Below are 19,926 nucleotides of genomic sequence, written 5' to 3'. Positions count from 1 at the left end.
GGGACAGTTTGCCAGTCTTTTTTTTAACTGTGAAGTGATCTCACTAAATTATTAAACAAGTGGTTTAATTATGCCAACTTTCACATCTAACTGAAAAGCAGATGTTTTATTGGAAAACATATTGCTTCGTGAGAGCAATATCTAGATGTATAGTCACAGATTGAGACCTAATGACAGTTTAAAGGCTAAAGATATTTGGATACCAAAACACTTTACTCACAGATTTACACAGTTTTACAAATTATATGATTCCCTGTTTTGTGGAAGAGAACTAGGAGGAGTCACTGTAATGTATGTAGTCCTGGACAGATCATAGATTTTTCTGCTCCCTGGGTTCTCTAGAGGAAGCAGAGTAGATCTTGGCTCCCAGTCACTTGCCCCCACAGTCTGTCAGGTATTCTGAGTACCCCTGACACTCTGAATTTTCATGAATTGTAGCATTGGATAGAAAAAACCTTATTAGTGATTAGATCATTCCAATTATATTTTTCTTATTTACTCTTGCCATTTTTTGGCACTCACAGTCTGTTCCAAACACATCTTGTCACATTTGCATTTATTGATGACCAAAACATTGTTTGCATAATTCCATTATTTATTTTATTGAACACACCAAAACTATTATTTTGTTTGAAAAATCTGGCTGACCATATTTTATCTACTGCTATGAAAGCAAAGCTTTTACAACCTATACTAGCAATGCCTAACATATTAATTGTTACAAGTATTGGTGTGCCTTCCTTATGCAGGAAGGTAGTAGATAAACAGGTAATATACTTCCAACTGCTATGACCCTGCTCAAAAGATACAAATGGATGAGTCACTTGTGTTCTCAAGCTTAATGAAACATATACATATATATATATATATATATATATATATATGTCTGTTCTCAAAAGAAGGTGAAAATGGAATTAATTTGTTGGCTTCTCAGAAATAGAATGAGACATTCACAAAAGATGGATAGATTTCAAATGAGCAGACAGGGAAAACCAAATAATTCTTATGAGGATCCCTTACAAGTATTTTGAGATAAATATCTTTAAACGGTAAACAAATTAACAATTGCTTTACTATACCATGAACACCGTCTGCATGTAGCAGAGATTCCCAACGACCTGCAAAAAGATTCCCATATTCAATCATCATCTTTCCCTTAAATCAGAGTATTTGGGGGAGAGGATGTGTGGGGAGTATTAGTTATTTTCAATATAATCTGGGTCACTGTGATCAAAATCTTTCTTTTTCTGAAGAGGAAGATTGTGTTTGCCTTTCCCACAACAGATAAAGGTTCAAACTTTCCTAACAGAAAAAGTTCAACAAGGCATTGGGTGCTTGGGTAAGCTGCAATAAGATAAACAGTGAGTCCCCTAGAGAAAACTAGGAAGTGGATGTCCCCTACTGCCCCTTTCCTGTGTGTTGTGTTCAGGGAAAGGAGACCACTCACTTGCTCTTTAACCCTTGTCTGAATAAAAGAGAGGACCCAAGCTCAGCTGGAGAAGTATCTCATTCAGATGCAGTCCTGACCTGTGCTTGTTTCAATTACAAAACTTAATGTAGGACCCTATTGAACTGTAGCCCTTGTAGAAGTTCTTTTCTCTTCTCTTCTCTCATTTTTTTATTGGTCACAGGAAAAGGTAATGCACACCTTGAAGCATGTGTATGAGGACTGAATTCTAGAAATATGGGAGAAATTATGAATTCCATGACAAAATAAAAATTAAAAAATTATATATGTTTCTGGAAGCAAAATTTAATCTGTGTCTCTTAGCATACAAAACAGATACAGTTACAGGCTTACAGCAGGCATTCAAAGGTTATGATCTACCATGACATGTCCAAGCAGGCATTTTGCAAATGTTGATGTTATAGTTTCTGATTAGCAATCAGACATCAGTCTCTGCCAGAGGATTGTTGCCCTACAGTGTTGCTTTGATGTAATAACAGTAAGCTCAAATAGCCACTGTGAGTCAAACTCAGGCAGCTATTTCTGTGTTTTCACTCATCCTGTTGCATTATTTCACAGAGCTGGACAGGAGTAGGAGGATTGGATGAGTTAAATACCTTGATACAATTTAGGATGTCTTCCACTTTGGAGATGGCTCTTTTCTAACTCAACTGGATCATGGCAGAGAGTGGCCTCAAATCTACAGTACAGGAAGAGTAAATCAATTTGTAAAAGATTATGTGAACATATTCAAATATCAAAGTGTTTAAAATGTTTTAAACAGAATAAAATATTAGTTTCATATTATCATGCATATAACTTATATGACTGAAGCAAAAAATGTAACCAGAGGAATGTTTTTACCAAATGTAATCAAAGAGGAACTTTGATTTCTTTTAGTGGAAAAATATGTTCAAATACTATTAGAGAAGATGTTTCTCTAATGACCAGAAGATGTTGCTGGTGACCTCTGCACCCACAGCTTCCAAACAAAAATATGTGGTTTTCATAGATAACTGTTCTTAAGAGCAAAGTAGGCTTTCATGTTGATGAAAACCACTTAAAAATAAACAAGATATTCAAAGCAATTGGTAAGCTATAAATATTAAAAATTAAAATATAAATATATATTTATATATAAATAGAAAAATGAAATTGTATATCAAATTATATATATTAATTTATATATGAATATATATGTATTATATATATACATAAATATTGAAAATTATTTTGTGAAACTTTATATAGGGATACCGCTTTATGAATTACTGTGGTGGTGCAATTAAAAAAAATATATATAGGCAGTATATGACGGTTCCATATCATCCCTCTTCATTAGTTTTTCACAAATGTTGTAATCACACAAGGAGGGGCACAGAAAAAATATGCTTAGTATATGCAAAACTGCCAGAAGCTATGCATTGTTTTCTTCAGATAGATCCTTTAGACTAATATTTTTAGCATGGCTACTCCCTCACTTTCACCCTCATCTTCCTCAGTACTGAGGAAGAAAACAGCAAAAGCAAAAGCAGTAACACTCACGACCAAAGACAAAAAAGGTTCAATAAATGAAGGACTGAGGGGAGAAAAAAACAAACTTACAACAACAATTAGTTACCACCTCTGATGGCAGATCAATGCCCAGCCAAACTCTGAGCAACAGCTGTCCTGGAAGATGGTTATTATGATTGTGCAGGATATTATACAGTATGGAACTTGCCTTTGGTCAGTTCAGGTTAGTTGTCTCAGCTCTTTCCCCTCCCATAATCTTTTCCACACGTAGCCTAATTGCTGAAGGAGCTGGTTGAGTAGAATGAGAAAAAGACTTGTCATCAAGTGCTGTTCAGCCATAGCCAAAACAATGGCCTGTTATCAGCACTGGTTTACTCGCAAATCCAAAGTTACGAAGAAAGTTAACTACATTCCAGCCAGAACCACTACAGTCACAATATGTTGAGATATTGTACAAAATATGTATTTTGTAAAAAACAGATTTTGCATATTACCATCGGCAATTAAACCAGTGAAAATTTGGGGTGGAGGGCTGGGCATGAGGCTGGGGGTATTTTGTTTTGTTTTGTTGCATAAAAGACAAGAAACAAGTGGTATATTCTACTAGCCAACATTAAGGATCATTCTATGCAAATTTCCAGGACTGTTGATTCATTATAATAGTTCTGTCAGATTATATCAGCCAAAATTGCTCTTGAAGACAGGTACAGTAACGAAGTGATGCTGATGAATAAATTATGTAGTCTAGAAATAAATAATCAAATATGAAAAGCTTCTTGACATGCTCTTTGACAGTAAAGAAAATATTATGTGATGATTACACTCCAATTCAATAGAAGGAGAAAACCAATCTATAAAATATTTAACAAACCAATCTGAGTGAAACATGTCCAGTCTCACTGGTCTATGTGAAAAACTGAGTAACTGCCTCTTCAAATTAATCAGAAATACTTTGGTATGCTCTTTTAATCGGAAGGTCACTTTAAAGATGACAGGCAAGAGTTCTTTCTATTTGGGCAAATATTTGAGCTTACTACCTTGTTGTATTTATATAAAACTGTGTGCATTGTCCTTGTGTAAGTACTTTTCTCTGTGACCTTTTCAAGAATATAGCAAATAAATCTTTCCTTAGCTTTAAAGTGGCTGTCATAACAACACCACAGGGCTCTAGGATGCTGACTAACAATTTGAAAACAATTTAAAAAAAAAAAAATTCTTTGAAATTAATACATGTTGGTATGAAATGACTAATCAGCTTTAATAGTTACAGTTTGGGCATTTTACTATCTTTCCCAGTTACATTTCCATACAGTTTTATACATAAGACAGTTGTATCAGTCTTTATTAGGATGGGATTAAAGTGAACAGTTGCATAAAGGAAAGGATTCATGCTGATATTATAACATTTTCTGCAAGATCTGTTTTGTTGCTTTGGTTTTTTTTCTCTTAAACTGATTAGGAATTATCTAATTGCAGTAAATTAAAGCAGACTTCCCATCAAAGAAGTGCTTAGGTAAGAATGCAATCTCAGTTTGAAAGTCATTACCTTTAAAGGAAAGGTTTACATGATTTTTACTCCAGACAGGATTTCCACCTCAACCTAGAATATCAAAATCAGGCTGCATACTTTCTCTGCTCTGGCCCAAATGAGGTTTATACTCAGGTTCAGGGGTCCTGGTGATTGTTATTTACAACTGGGAGAGAATCAGGTTTGAAGCACTTAGGCAAGCAGTGAGAGAGCGAATAGAGGAAAAAAAAATATGTCATAATGGTAATTTCTCTAAGCAAATTTAAATCTTAAAGGTAAAATTGGTTTCTTCTGTGTCTTTGCAGAGCATTCACATCTGACCCATGGTGCAGGATTGTCCTTAAACATGTGATCATCAGAAATTTAACCCAAAATGTGAATCTTTCTCCTTACATAATTTTGATCAGAAAAGTCCAGGGTAATAACTAATAATAGGATACTGTCTGTACTGTGCCATGGATGGTAGGATTAATTGATACTCTTCATGTATATGTGTGTGCATGTATGATTGAATCAGTAATCCTAAAGTATTTAAAATTAATTACTTGTTCTGAAAAAAAGGAAGTCAAGAAAACAAGGTCTGTTGAATCCAATAATACTGATTGTCAATAATCTGACTTATTTATGATCTGATTTTTGAGGTTATCATATAAGGAGGTGGAGTTGATGATCCTTGTGGGTCCCTTCCAGCTCAGGATAGACTATGATTATAATTCCAGTCTAATTCAGGATCCAACATGGCTAACCTATGAACAGCACCACATGTCTAATACGTGATAAAACAGAACCAACCAACACTTTTGATATTCCTCGGTGTCTGACTTACATCCCTTGAAAGACCTGGTATGAGGAATTCTGCCTAGCACACATTAGCTACAGATCAGTAAAAGAATATGAGATACTTGACATCCAAACAGATTAGTTTAGCTTCATGTTGAAAGCAGTGCAAAAATGCTGTACATAAAAAAAGGTATGCATTGCAAGCACTTATTTACATCATAACATAAAATTTATGATGTACCATTTGTTACTAAAATGGAATATGTATAAAGAACTAAAATATTAGTCCACTCTGGTCAGAACATCATTGGGTAAAAGCTAAAGCTTGTTGTCATGAATCAGGGCACTGTGAGGGCTGGTATCTCCTGGCCCAGGTACCTGGTGTGAAGGGACCTCCTCATAGAATGTCAGGACAGGGCTCCATGGCTAATCCCACTGCCAAAAGCCAAAGCCAGTGGGATGGAGCCTGGCTGGGAGTGTCTGCTTTGCCTGCTCCCAGCCAGGGCACAGAGCAGTCCAGGAGCCAGCTGGGGGAATTGGGCATCTCCATGGGGAAGGCCAAGTGGAAGGCCAAGGATTGGTCCAGGATTGGTCCAGGCTTGTCCTGTTAGGGCATCACTGGGACAGGGACTGAGAGCTCCAGAGGGGAGGGAAAGACATCCTGATCCTGGGGCAGGAGATAATGCAGGAGGCTCCTAAGCGTCACTTTTTTGGTGGTGATTAAGACAAATCTCAGTGTTGATCCCACCCACATCATTAATCCCAAACTTGCAAACATGATGAGTCTTTCACTGTAAAAGAAGTAGATTAGTAAAAACTACTTTTAACCACTTAGGTTAAAAGTACCACTACCACTAACCACTACCTTAACCACTTAGGTTAAGGACATTTATCAGAGGCAGTTTAGCTGAAATTGGGACACCTATGTTTTGTACTGAAAAAGGTGTCAGTGGATCTCTGTAAAAATATATTGTATTCCCAGGAGCTCAGAACATGAGAAACTCACAAATGTACTATCAGAAATTCTTACGTAGTCTTCAATCTTCTAGCTATATCACTCAACATAAAACTAAGCATAATGCTATACTCTTTTAAAATTCAAGAGAGTTGCTCTAAACTGATTATAGCAATGGGGGGAATTTAACTTAGCAGGGAGAGATTCAGCTGGAATAGCCAAATGACTATGACTACTTCTAATGATGTCCTAAATTATCAGCAACCTGCCAAAGAATCAAAATTAATTCTATATGTAAGAAGTTTTATCACAAATTATGTTGTTTAGGTTGTTTTAAATGGAGAAAAATATCCCTAGCAGTTTGTAAACCGATTCTTCCTTCCTTTATGGTATTCTGTGATGTTGAACATTAACTGAAGATCCCTTCTGTGGACAATAGATCTGATTCTCTAGCGCAATGTTCCTTCTGCAGCTAGCACGTTTGCATTTAATTTGCAAAAGCAAAGTGTTCCTAATCTGCTTTTACAGATGTGATGACAGGAGTAGAATGTCAGAGGTGGTTTTTTTGTCTTCTTCATGAATGGAATGTATGATCCTAAATTTACTCTGTGGAAATGGAATGTGGAGCTGGTTTTCTACCAAATCAGTTTTCATACCCCTGAAATGGAGCTAACCCTGGGAAAAAAAGTGAAACAAATGGAGCCCTTCAAACCACCTTAATTATCAGTTGATCTATGTTCACTATATTGAAGTTTTTTAACATGGAGAAAAATGTGTTTCTTTCCGTGTTTCTTTTAATTTAAATATGCTGAGTTAAATGGCCTTATTCCTTATGCTCCTAAGTATCACAAGTGAAAATGAAGCTGTTAGGAATAGATTTCCAGCAGGCTGGGTAGTATTTAGCAATAAATAGTTCAAAGCTAGTAACTCCTCTTTCTGTAATTTGTAGCACCTGGTAGTGATCTGACTTTAGACTTCTTCACATACCTTTTCCGTATCATTAACCACAATCAGAAGTCACAGTTTCACAGCAATTGAACCAATGCTCAGAAAGAGTGTTACAGACATTAGTTTTTAAAAATGTATTACTTTGAAATAGTTTGCCTCTATTTAATGCCTTCTGTTTTTAAAATAATTCAATAAACCTCTCTGCAGATTACTGTGGAGAGGAAGAAACACTAGAGCATCACTTCATGTCCGAATAGGTCACATCCATTTTGCAAATGAACTACAACATGAAGATTTGAAATGTATGATGGTAGAGTTCAAACTCAGTAACATTAGGATAGAAAGCTGTGTGGTATGATGCATAGATTTTATAGTCTAGGCAACATAGAAGAATTCTGTACTGTGATAAGGAGGGAACAAAACTTCACAGAGTTCAAATCAGCCTAACAAAAAGAAAAAAAACCTGAGACAAAAAGGAGTCTCATGTCTTACGTTAGTCCACATGAACCAGTAGCTTTTTGAGGAAACATTTCTCTATGTGATGCAGAAATTTGTTGTCTATTTCTCAGCTCCCAATGCTTAAAAATCATTCCTTCCTAAATTTCAGCTTAAGATCCTTAGTTAAAGTGGTAAAGGAATATGGATTTTTTTTATTTTTTTTATACTACACTTTAACTAATCTTCCCATCTGTAAAGTAAAATATTCTTCAATGTAAAAATTACAATGAAGAATTTGTATTATAATCACAATTTGGTAGAACAGTTAAGCAAGTTATAATCAAATTTCATTGAAACAGTTTGAATGCATCACGGTACTCTGAAGATCTTAGTGAGAAAGATGGAAGAATGCCTTCTAGCTAAAAGATGACAAATCAGTTAGATAACTGGGACTCCTACCACTTCTATTTCTCAACTCTTCATATCTGCAAAGTAAATTAAAGTGGAATCCTTCAAAACTGTAGAAAACCTCCACCTTTTTGACTTCTTTTGTGTGTGTGCTGGTTTTGCATTAATTGACATTTGGTGTGGATGGACAAAGACACCCATGGAAATGATTTTTCTGAGAGAAGCTGCTAACAGCTTCCTCTGTGCCGGGACGAAACCAATAGTTGGCTAGCTCTGAGTATTGACAGCCTATTAAACCATTTAGAAGGTAGGTCTGCAAGCCCGGGTAATCTCTCTCTTGTTTCTGGCCTTGGAGAGGTAACTGGGCACCGCTCGGGCCGGCCCCGCTCCGCCGCGGCCCGCGCAGCCTGGTGGGGCCGGGCCTGACCCCGGCGCTGGCCGGGCGGGGACGGGAGGCTGCGGGGCCCGGGCGAGGCTGGGCCAGGCCACGGCTGCAGCACTTTGCTGACATTAAACCCTGCCCCGCTGCCGGCCCGGGCCGAGCCGGGGTCCGCTGGGCCCCGGGAGTGGCTCCAGGCCGGGCCAGGCCTCTCCCGCTATGGCCCGAGCAGTCCCAGCGGCTGCCGGGCAGAGGGAGGAGAAGCCATCGGCCCGCAGGTGAAATTGAAGGAAGCAGGGCCAGGGAGCAGCCATGCGGCCAGAGCGGCCGCCACTGTTCTGGCCGGGCCCCCTGAGATCTTGGCACGACAGCAGCACAGCCTGAAATCCATCACCGTGTCTGCTTCAGCCACTGCCCGGCAGAAACCGTCATGACCATCCGCAGGCCTGGGCGATGTCTTCCACAGACAGATGTAACTTGAAAAACATTGATCCTCTCTCAAGTGAGAGAAAAGGGTAGAGTGAAGACAGGTAGAGGACAAAATGAAGACACCAAGGTCAGTAAAGGAATCAAGTCCCAGATGGAAGAGGAATGAGGAGATGCCTTAGTCTTGGGCTGGAATTCTTTTGGTAAAGCCATAGAGATAGACTGTGATGCACTAGAATATCTCCTTTAATTCATGAAAAAATATGGGGGATGGAATGCTCAAACTGTAGACATGAGCAGAGGCATCCATAATGAAGCAAAGCAGATGTTGTGATCCCATCAGAAGCTTGAACAGAGAGAGATGAGAGTGATGAAGACCCTTTTCCCCTAGGGAAAGAAGACCTCTGTTCCCAGAGATGCAAATGATCTCAGAGAGAGATGAAGAGAACCTTTGCTTTTAAACAGCTCATCCTTAAAGTAGTACCCCATAAGTTGATACGGCATATAAGTGCAGCTGTGGGAAAGCTATGAAAGAGAGGAGGAACTTGATGATTGCAGATTTTCCCGGGTGGCTGCTATTCACAGAAATTAAAAAGCCACGAGAGAACTGTTTCTTGTGGAAAAGTCTCCATGGCATGACGAGAGAAGCTTCTCTCCCTACAAGAACTGATGAAAGGCTATTGTAGAGGTTGTAATTGATTGAAAATCACAGGTTTTGTCTCTATGTCGTCAGAGGGAAAGAAAAGAGGTATTGGGGAGGGGAAGTGTTCTGAAGGTTTTATTCTGATTCTTATTACTCTTTTAGTTCCGTTAATAAAGTTTTCTTTATACCTTTTAAGTTTTGAGTCTGCTTTGCCCTCCTCCTCATTCATATCTGACAGCAGGAAATGAGTAAATAATTCTAGTAGGTACACTGGTGATTTTAGCCAGTGCTAAACCCATTACATGATTTGGTGCATTGGCTGGGAAACTCAAACTGGTGAACCTAAGCCACTACAGTGTGTAAGGTTATTTGTTACTTTCGTAATTTTTTTATACTTTCCAATCTCAGTATTTACCAAAATCAGAAAAGGCTATACACTAGTAATCTGAGCCAAATAAAGGAAAATCTTTTGACAATATTCTGTGAAATGTTCCATTCTCTCCAAAGGCCAAGGACTTAAACTCTCACAGTGTTTAAACTGATGTCCACTGGAGAAAAATTTGACTGTTGCAGGTACCAGGATATTGAGGGAGCCAACAGGCTCTGCATCCTTTTCCCCTAACTCCTAGAAGTTTCTCTGTGTTCTAAGTCGATTTTGATTTTGCTCCTGTATAACATGGGATCAAACTGCTGTAAAAATACAAGCCATGAGAATTTTAAAAGAGAGCTTTGCTTATGGTTTCTTCCGTCTTCCTTTGAAAGCTGTATTATACTCAGGCGCTTGACCTATGTCCATGTGAGAGTTTTGTGGCAGCCCTGCTGATAGGTGGAATTGCACCCCACTGTCCCTGACCTGGCCTCACTGTCTTGACTCCCTGGCCTTGTGCCAGAGCTGAATTGTTACTAAAGACGTGGCTGGCAATCACAGGTCTGTTGGCTGACCCTGGTCACTGCCACCAATCACATTCCTTTCTTGCATGTGTGCTCTGTAAGGGTGTCACAGCGCTTGAGCTGCTGCCTTGCCTGCCTGCTGCAAATCCAGTTTCTGGTTCCCTTCTGCATTGCGCATCAATATAGTCTTGCTGTTACTTGCCAGTGAAAAGCTAATCTGATCAATTAATGGTTTTGTAGAACAGTGGATTTATTTTAAAACAGTATGTGAAATGAGATTTTCCGTTTCTTTTTACCTTTTGACTGACAAAAAGATGACCTGTACTTCACACTGAAAGTTCCTGTATGTCAAAATAACTGGCAAATTTTCCCAGTCTCCTACAATCCTGTAACATCTTTGTTACATTATGTCTTAGTATATTCCTTCTTTTCTATTTTGTTCATTTGGAAGCAAAATAAACCGTGCTTCATAAATACTACCCTTGCCTAGCTTTTGGGAATACTTATTTGATCTTGCTTGAGACACCAAATATAAGAGGACCTTGTGATCCAGGGTTAGATTTCAATCAAATTTTTAATTCTGTAGTGTGTTTCTTCCTATTCCTATTTACAAGTCATTGGAAGATTGCTAAAACCCTATCTTTTTCTTCATCAGAAAAAAAAAAAAATAATCCCTTAGTAAATCCCTTAGTGTAGACTGGATTTTCTTCAACAAATGTATTATTTCAGACGTAGAAAAGTTCCAGTTAAAACTGAAGAGCATAAAAAGAGAACTACACAGGAGAATCTTGGCTGCAAAACCACCTGATGACCCCAGATACCTCCCTCACAGGTTCTCTTTTATATTCCAGCTTGATGCCTAATTCATCAGTAATCTCTTTTTTCAGTACTTCATCTTGCTGGTAATTTATGTGTATATAAACTAGACATGTATTTGGCCACTATAAGATTGAACTCAGAATTAAATAACTTTCCCTCGTGTAAGGTATAAAAAACTTGGCTAATCCAATTTGTATTTCTTTTTCACATAAAGAAGCACAGCTCTAAAGAAGAGACTAAAAGACACTGATATATTTGCCAAACTGTTATCTACCACTTTGGGGGAGTGAAACTTTCTTCTTTCTTTCTTCACATTAAATTACCCAAAATCTCATAGCCTATTTCCTGTTTCTAGTGCCCTCTTTTGCTTTGTGTCTTATCTCTTTTTAAGGTTTTCATTTTATTTGGGGGGGAGGGGAGGAGAAGTTTTTGGTTTTGGTTTATGTGTTTTTTCAGTTAATATGATGACTTAAAATGCTCGTGTCAGGTTTGGTGTTTAAAACAACCAACACCATAATTTAGACTAGCAAGCAAATTAACTGAAATAATTAAGAGTTGCATATAACTTTAGCATGGCATAGACTTTTGCTGACCTAAATGTTCATCCAAAAGTTGAGTCATTAGTTAAACTTGGTTTTCTTTGACTTCAGAATTGCTACAGAAATGTAGGCTCAATATGGAGCAAATTTAACTTTTTGCAGATTAGGAAGATGAAGCAAATTTAACTTTTAGTGTTGAACCTAAAAAGCAGGAATATTCATCTTGACCTTCCTGTTAGTTCTCTTTTGTTGAACTTGATGTAGTTCTATGGAATTCAGATCACACACCTCCCAGTGTCTAGCCCTTTAGAGACATCACAACATTTCCACCAGTGAATTAAACCAGGGAGTAATATTTGCAGCTATGGTTTGTTTGACTTGGTTTTTTGTTTCTTTCATGTATACTTCCTTTGATTTCTGTGACTTTCAGACCGTTATTTTCATTCTTTTGTGGCACTATTTTGACAAAGTTTTCATATCTTGGGAATATATCCCATGAAAAATTTTCGTGATGTTATGCAATAAATGGCCAGAATTTTTTATCATTTGAATGGTATATTTAATAAGAGTAGAAATAAAAGTTGACTCAAATAAATGTGCATTATTTATTGTCACCCCAGGACACACACACACACACACACACACACACACACACACACATACATATATATATATATATATATATATATATACTGTATCTGATTCCTCTCATAGGGAAACGGGAAAGTTTTTGTTTTACTTTTATGAGAACAAAGAACAACATTGTGTAAAGTGCGTGTTCATTTGTCTCTCCTTTTGTTACCAGTACAGAAGCCTCTGACATCTCCATTCATTTACCATCAGCAATAAAACTATTCATTTCCTTAAAAGTACATACTTACCATAATGGTAAGAATGCATATCAGTGCTGGCCAAGCATCAGCTCTGTAATCTAAGTTCATGCATGCAATATATTCTGTGTGTTGGTTAAACATTAGTATGAAGGGTTAATTAATTAATTTAATAATTTTGGGTTTAAATTTTTTGATTTTTCAGTCTTAACACTCTCCTTACATTAGGCTCAAAGGTGACAACATGTATATTTCATGTACTGACATATGTACTTACACAAATACATACACATTTATGTATGTCTATATTCATGAATAGATATTTCACATTTGTAAGTAACGGGTACCAAGTCAACTGGGTAAGTAACTGTCTTAAGACTCTTTTCAGGCTGTGATCTGTGTTCAGTCCTCTTATGAGGAAAAGAATACTCATGTATTTTTTACCATAATATATCTTTTAGATCTTGAGGCTTATTATCTTTCCACAAAACTCTTCTACATGTCTCAAAATTTCTTTGAAGATGGAAGCAGCAAGTATCTAGAATGTGTAATTTCTTTGCAGCATTAGAATGACCATAGAAAAAAAAAATTAATTATATTAATTTGAATCCTCTTTCTTCCTACATAGGAAGGCATGAATGAACCTGTTCTCTTAGTTTGCTTTTAGATGTAATTCATTGATTTTAAAAAACACATTCTGAGCAGAGCTTTAGTCCAGTTAAAATATTAACGAGGGATGGAGACCAGACCGTCTATCAGTTACCTTTATAAATATGTTTATAATAAGTAGTAAGCAATGATGAAATAAAATCATATTCTCCATTGATGTGTTTTTTTCCCTTGATTCTGTTTTATGGCATGCTGTTAAAAAAACCTTACAAATTCTGAGTGTTGAAGGTGAAGGATATTACTACCTTGTTATCCTGTCCACAGCAGTGTTTTTAGCATAGTTTGAGATACATTCATCTGCAATGATGTTGGGTATTTTAATATATGTATTGGAAAATTATTTATTAAATAATGACATTTATATTGAATTTTTAGAATAGTATTTCACTGACTGTGATTGTTGCCAAGACGTTCATGACCATTCGTGGAAAAAGAAACAGATTGACGATTGCATTTTAGAGTTTATTTTGCGATGGTTGTGATTTTCACTTTTTTATGATCTTTAATGAGACTTAAATGGCCCTTCACAGAATGTAGGCCAAGTATATCCTGTGCTAAAATAGTTAAATTTATGATTAATAGGCAATATAGTTTCATTTACATTATGCATAGAAAATATTAATGAGGAATGAACTACAATTTATTCCAGTTTTTTTTAGAAAAGTAGTAAGATATTGTTTAAGCTCCAGTGCAGATATTGTCTGTGCTCCTTACTGTATTCTTTAGAGGGGTGTACTGTGCTTAGCAAATTATTATCATCAATATTTTAAATATTTTTAAATTATGACCTAGTGAATATTGTTGTTACAAAATTGCAGGGAGCCTAGCAAGTTTTGGATGATTTGAGTATTTTTAAGAAAAAAAATAAATTATTCTTTAGTTAATTTTCTCATTTACTTCTTTAGAAGAGCTAAATACACAAGATTAATACCTACAAATTATTTAGGAAGTGTCTGTTCCATATACATAGCAGACAGTTTATTTAGTAACTTCCACCAGAGTCATCCTTAATTGCTTACCTCTGAGGAGATAATTTATTAAAATATTATTGTTTTCTATTCAGTTTTTATTCTGTGTCCCAAGGGGAACACTTAACTTGTTGTAAGTGAGGGAGAGTTTTTTAGGTTTTACTTCATCAATGATCATCTTAGCTGCTATGCTGGAAATTTGGATTGTGTAACAATTTAGACACTAATGGAATATTTATAATTTAAAAAGCACATAAAAAAGAATAAATAATTAAATGCTCTAAGCTTGACAATAGAGAAAGACATATTCTACAATCCAAAGTTAAAACACCTTTACTGATTACAATTTTAGACATTTTTCATCAACACCTATTAAATTAACTGTTTGATTAATCATTTTCTGAAATATAAAGTAGGAAATTTGTTACCTATTTGAATAACTTCATATCCCTTTTTTTCTCTTTTATTTTTCCTTGTATTAAATACATGAATATGAGTTGACTGCAAATTAAATTATTTTATCAGAGCAAGTTAACACATTCTTGTTAGGTAAAACAGAATATTAGATTTATTTCATCAGTAAATACAGTAAGTAAAAGGCACTCTTGAAAATATTTATTCAGAAATTCTTTCTTTCTCCCTCTTCTTTTATTTAAGTCATTATTTTTTATTTTTAATTTTAAGTATCTGATGTTTCCAAATTAACTTTTAAAGGAAAGTGAAGGCTGAAAAATAGGACTCATAACTCAATTTGTCAAGCTGATAAAAAATATACTTATAAATGAAAAGAAACAGCAATAAATTATTACTTTTTTGATTGATGGATTACATTATGTTGTTCAGATACAGTAGGGTATAAAATAAATCTTACTTTAATAACTGCTCTGTTAGATATTATTATAAATTTTCTAATTATATATATATTATATAGATATGTATGACTTTTACTACCAGAAATGCGATTAACTCTTAACATACTGAGAAAATATGTTATCTATCTATAATTTGAGATCTTCTGAAATGCAAAACATGATTAACTAAACTTTTTGACAAATTAAAATTCTTGTTTATACTGTAATTTTTACAGCAATCAAGGTGAAGTGTTAAAATGCAACCACCTGCTATTTTGCATATAGTTATCTTCAAAGTGACAGTGTCAAAATCCAGTTAAAATCTTCATTGAAATGTAATTTTATATATTGCTCCACCCTGGCTCAGTAAGAGGATGCATTTTAATTTTTTTTTAATGGTTCCTAAGTTTAAAATTCATCACTCAGAGAAACTTAAAAAAAATACTTGAGATTATCACCCTTATTTTATTAACAAGCTCACAAAATTTATTGATACTGCACACTTTTGGTGCAAAGATTGCACCAAAAAAAACCTATTGAGTTTTACAACTGGACATGACATAATAGCTCTGATGGTGTACCATCAAGTCTGCTGGCAGTAGTATTTTGCATAAAATGTAAGAAAGATGGAAGATTCTAACTCCAGCAATATTTAACATAGAATTGACATGGAGAACTATGCACTTTAGTGTCACTACTAACTCAGATCACTCATTTCACATTGTTAGGCTGAATTTGAAATCAGAGCTGGGAACTTTTTTTTTTTTCCATTTTAAGATATTTATTTTTTTAAAATTACACTTATTAAAAACCTTGTTATAATAACGGTTAATCAAATTTCTCTGATAAATGCAATTAATACCTTAGTAAATTAATTATTATTTTAAAGCAATTCTCAGCAAATAATTTCTATATTAGATTTTTTTTTGTTGTTTGCAAAACTAATTTTTTGCTCCTCATTTCTTACAGTATTGATTGTAAAAATTTCGCAATTGTTCAAAAAAAAAGTTTTGGTTCATAACATAAACATGTTATGTTTTCTGTGCCTCAGGAAGAAAACTGATCTGAGACATTTGGAAAGCAGACAGAACTAAAGTATTTTAGAAAGCAGAGAAAACAAACAAACAACAAAAAACCAAAATCAAAACCAAATAAAGTCCAAAAAAGAAGTACTAAAAAGAATATTTTATACCTTCTTATTTTTTTTTTCCAATGGTCTCTATTTTTTAGAAAATATTAATTATCTTAAGAGTCTACCTTGTGGCACAGTGGTAAAATAGAGTTACCTCAGTATGTTGTTTCCATACCTGTGCATGATCTTGAATGGTAATACTGAGATATACATAGTTCATGGAGTTTTACAGATAGATATATCTGGCATTTAAGTTCCTTCTCTCCCTAGACATAAAATACAGACTGTAATCCTGAAAAGCCTTTTGATAAATTTGAAAACTTTGGCGTTTCTTTCCAATGACCTTCACAGAACTTTATGAAATATGATGACACTACAGTGATGAGATCTCAGATTAATGCCCTGCCTGTTGACCAGACACACCAGGGTTTTGAGCTGAACACAGGTGAGAGCTGTATGGCACATGCCCATTTCTGCATGCACTTCTGATTGACAAGTGAAAAACAACTGTACCACCCTGATAGAAAGAGAAGTATATAGTTTGAAGACAAAAGGTGTAGTGACAATGATACTTTGACAGTTTTATAGTACTTTTTCTAATTATTTCATATAGTTTATATAGTGATAGAGTTTATTAGCTTCCCTAAAGAAGCTAAATATTTGAAAAAGAGGACTGTAGAGCTACAATGAGATTAAGACAGGCAGCAGAAGTGACAGAGGAGAGCGATGGGAAAGGGGAAGACTTGATAGAAGGTTTTGAGAAAGCGTGAAACAGGAAAAGGCTGCAAAGAGGTGTGCAGAAAAGGCAATAGGAAAAGAGAGTGTGCATGAAGGTGATGGATGAGAGAAAATAAATTTGAGTGAGAGAGCTTGGCTAAAAATAAAAGACAATCTGCACTTCTGTCACAACAGCCCCATGCAGCACTGCAGGCTTGGGGAAGAGCAGCTGCTGGAAAGCAACCCAGTGGAAAAGTCCATGGAGGTGATGGTCAACAGCAGTAGAACATGAATCAGTGGGTGCCCAGGTGGCCAAGACAGCCAATGCTGTCCTGTATCAGCAATAGTGTGGCCAGGGAGACCAAGGAAGTCATTGTCCCCCTGTTCTCAGCACTGGTGAGGCCACACCTCAAATCCTGTGTTCAGTTTTGGACTCCTCACTATGAAAAAGATACTGAGGTACTGGAGCATGTCCAGAAGCTGATGAGGGGTCTGGAACACGGAGCACCTGAGGAAACTGGAAGTGTTTAGCCTGAGGAAAAGAAGGATTGGGAGAGACCTTATCATGTGCTGCAGTTCCCTGAAAGGAGGTTGTAGCCAGGTGGGGATTGATCTCTTCTCCCAGGCAACTGTCAGCAGGACAAGAGGACGTAGCCTGAAAATGTGCCAAGCGAGGTTTGTATTGGACATCAGGAAGAATTTTCTCACTGAAAGCGTGGTTAAGCATTGGAACAGACGGCCCAAGGAGGTGGTGGTGTCACCATCCCTGGAGGTGTTCAAGAAATTACTGGACATGGCACTTTTGTGCCATGGTCAAATTGACAAGGTGGTAATTGGTCAAAGGTTGGACTCAATGATCTTGGAGGTCTTTTCCAACCTTAATGGTTCTGGGACACTGGAATTTTCTGGGATTCTCTCTTTAGTCACTAATCTCTTTTCATTTCCTCTGGAAAGTTCCGTTTTTCCCCTCTAAAATTTGTCACTTCATTAATACAGCAGGAAGCTAAAGAATGATTACAGAGCATGTATTAGTTCTTTTCTAATGCAACAAGAAATAAATTTAATAGAATTGCTAACAACATTGTCTATAGCTTACTTTCTCTCCTTCACTCCTCTCTCTAACCCCCACCTTTTCTTTTTCTTTTTCTTTTTTTTTTTTTTTGTTACAGTAATTGCTGTCTGAGCCTCAAAGGCTAAAAATCGTTTTTCATCTCATGCATGAAGAATTTTAGTTTGATTGATGACAGCTATGGAACCTTTCCTTAGTCACTAAGCTGCACTAATTTGCAAGCTAAAACAATATTAGCAAATTGTTAATGATCCATGAAACTGCAGCAGCAGCCTTAAATGTTATGCTCAGAACTTTCTTACAACTAAAGCAGCTTACCTAAATTCCCACAATGGACACAAAATGAGATGACATTTACAAAACAACAACAGTAGCAACCAAAATAATAACTGTGAAAGTGACAGGCTTGGCTAATGTAGTACATTAGTGTGAATAATTTGTATTGAGGGCATGTGAACAATTAACATTAAAACCCAGACCTAGTTTGTAGCAGTTTGGATTTAATTTTCACATTGAGCTAAAGGTGGTGCACACATTTCCTGTCTGCACTTAATGGCTGCAATTTCCCTCTATTTCTATCACCGTGTGTCTGGCTTTTAAAATGAACTGGAAATCTTAAAACAGAAAACAGTTAATTTTGAAAATAACCTGTGAGTATCACTTTGCATATTGAAAGAAGAGTAATTTTTTTTTCCCTAAACGGAGCCCAAAATGCTGTTTCATGATTTATTTTTGAAGTGTTCTGAGAAATTCTGTTGAATGAGCAATATTCAAGCTGTTTCATGTTATTAGAGCATGTGGTAAGCTGATTCCCAGTCAACATGTCAGTGTACAAGAAAACATACATTATTTAAAGCTGTGTATTTGCCATCAACAAAAAGAGACTAATACAGCAATATGGCCTTGTTTAGCACCTGTGTGACACACACAACAGCTAGCAGGAAGAGTTTAAACAAAATCATTGCTCCTTCCAGGTCGCATGAAGTTTGTGTGTGCATGTGCATGTGTGTAAAGTGATTTCTAAAGCATATTATTAGTGTGTCTCATATGTAAATACTTAAGTGTTATCTCAAAATATGAATGTGGTGTGATGTCAAACCATTCTGAAACACAGGAAAATAAATTTATCTAATACATAGAAAAGCAAATAAGCTATTATAGGGAATGAAAAACATATCTCTGGATATCTTCAAGTAATTAAGAATTAAAGTTCAGCAGAGAGACTCATTTGCAACTTCATAACCTCTTAAAAAGAACTAATTTATATAATTTAGTCTTATCCTTTCTACAGTAGTGGAATAAAAACAATACTTTTCAAACACCGTGCATGATTTTGTGTCAATTATGTTGTATTCTACCATAGTAGAACAGTGTTCCTATTAATTATTCTCTCTCAAGAAACCAAAAAAGTACCTCCTAAACTGCTGTCTCCTGACCAAATATATACAGAGATTGTACCATTCCAGAAGGCATACAAACCCAAACAGAAACAAGCTGAAGCTGAGTGAATAGAGGACAATAAAGGCTGATGAAATGCTGCATGTTCATCTTGATCATCCTTTGTACTGCAACGGTTTTTAGCTGGTGGAACAAATATTTCCAAGTGAAATAATAAATAACTTAAACTTTTTTGGGCATTTTCAGTTTCACAGTTTCAAGGTCATAGTGAATGGTGGTTTTAGACTCCTGAACACAGTATGTTACATTTATTACTGTGCGATTGTCAGGTTGTGTAGCAAAATATTTTTATGTGGAACCAGAATCAAAAGGTACATTATTGGGATGTATGAATTCTATATTAATATTTTTTTTATTTTTGTCTAATTCATCTATTTATTGTCATCAGTAAAGGTGGAAGCAATGATCTTATTTATTTTCATGGAAGGCAAGTGTGTATTTTATTGCATTTTTTTTCCTTTGTGATCATATTCTACGGCAGTTTCTTTCCATCTGAAATGAAGCTGAGTATAGGAC

This window comes from Poecile atricapillus, chromosome W (genome assembly GCF_030490865.1).
Source record: "Poecile atricapillus isolate bPoeAtr1 chromosome W, bPoeAtr1.hap1, whole genome shotgun sequence".
Classification (NCBI taxonomy): Eukaryota; Metazoa; Chordata; class Aves; order Passeriformes; family Paridae; genus Poecile; species Poecile atricapillus.
The sequence above is the reverse complement of the archived record's forward strand: the minus strand, read 5'-3'. Positions refer to the sequence as shown.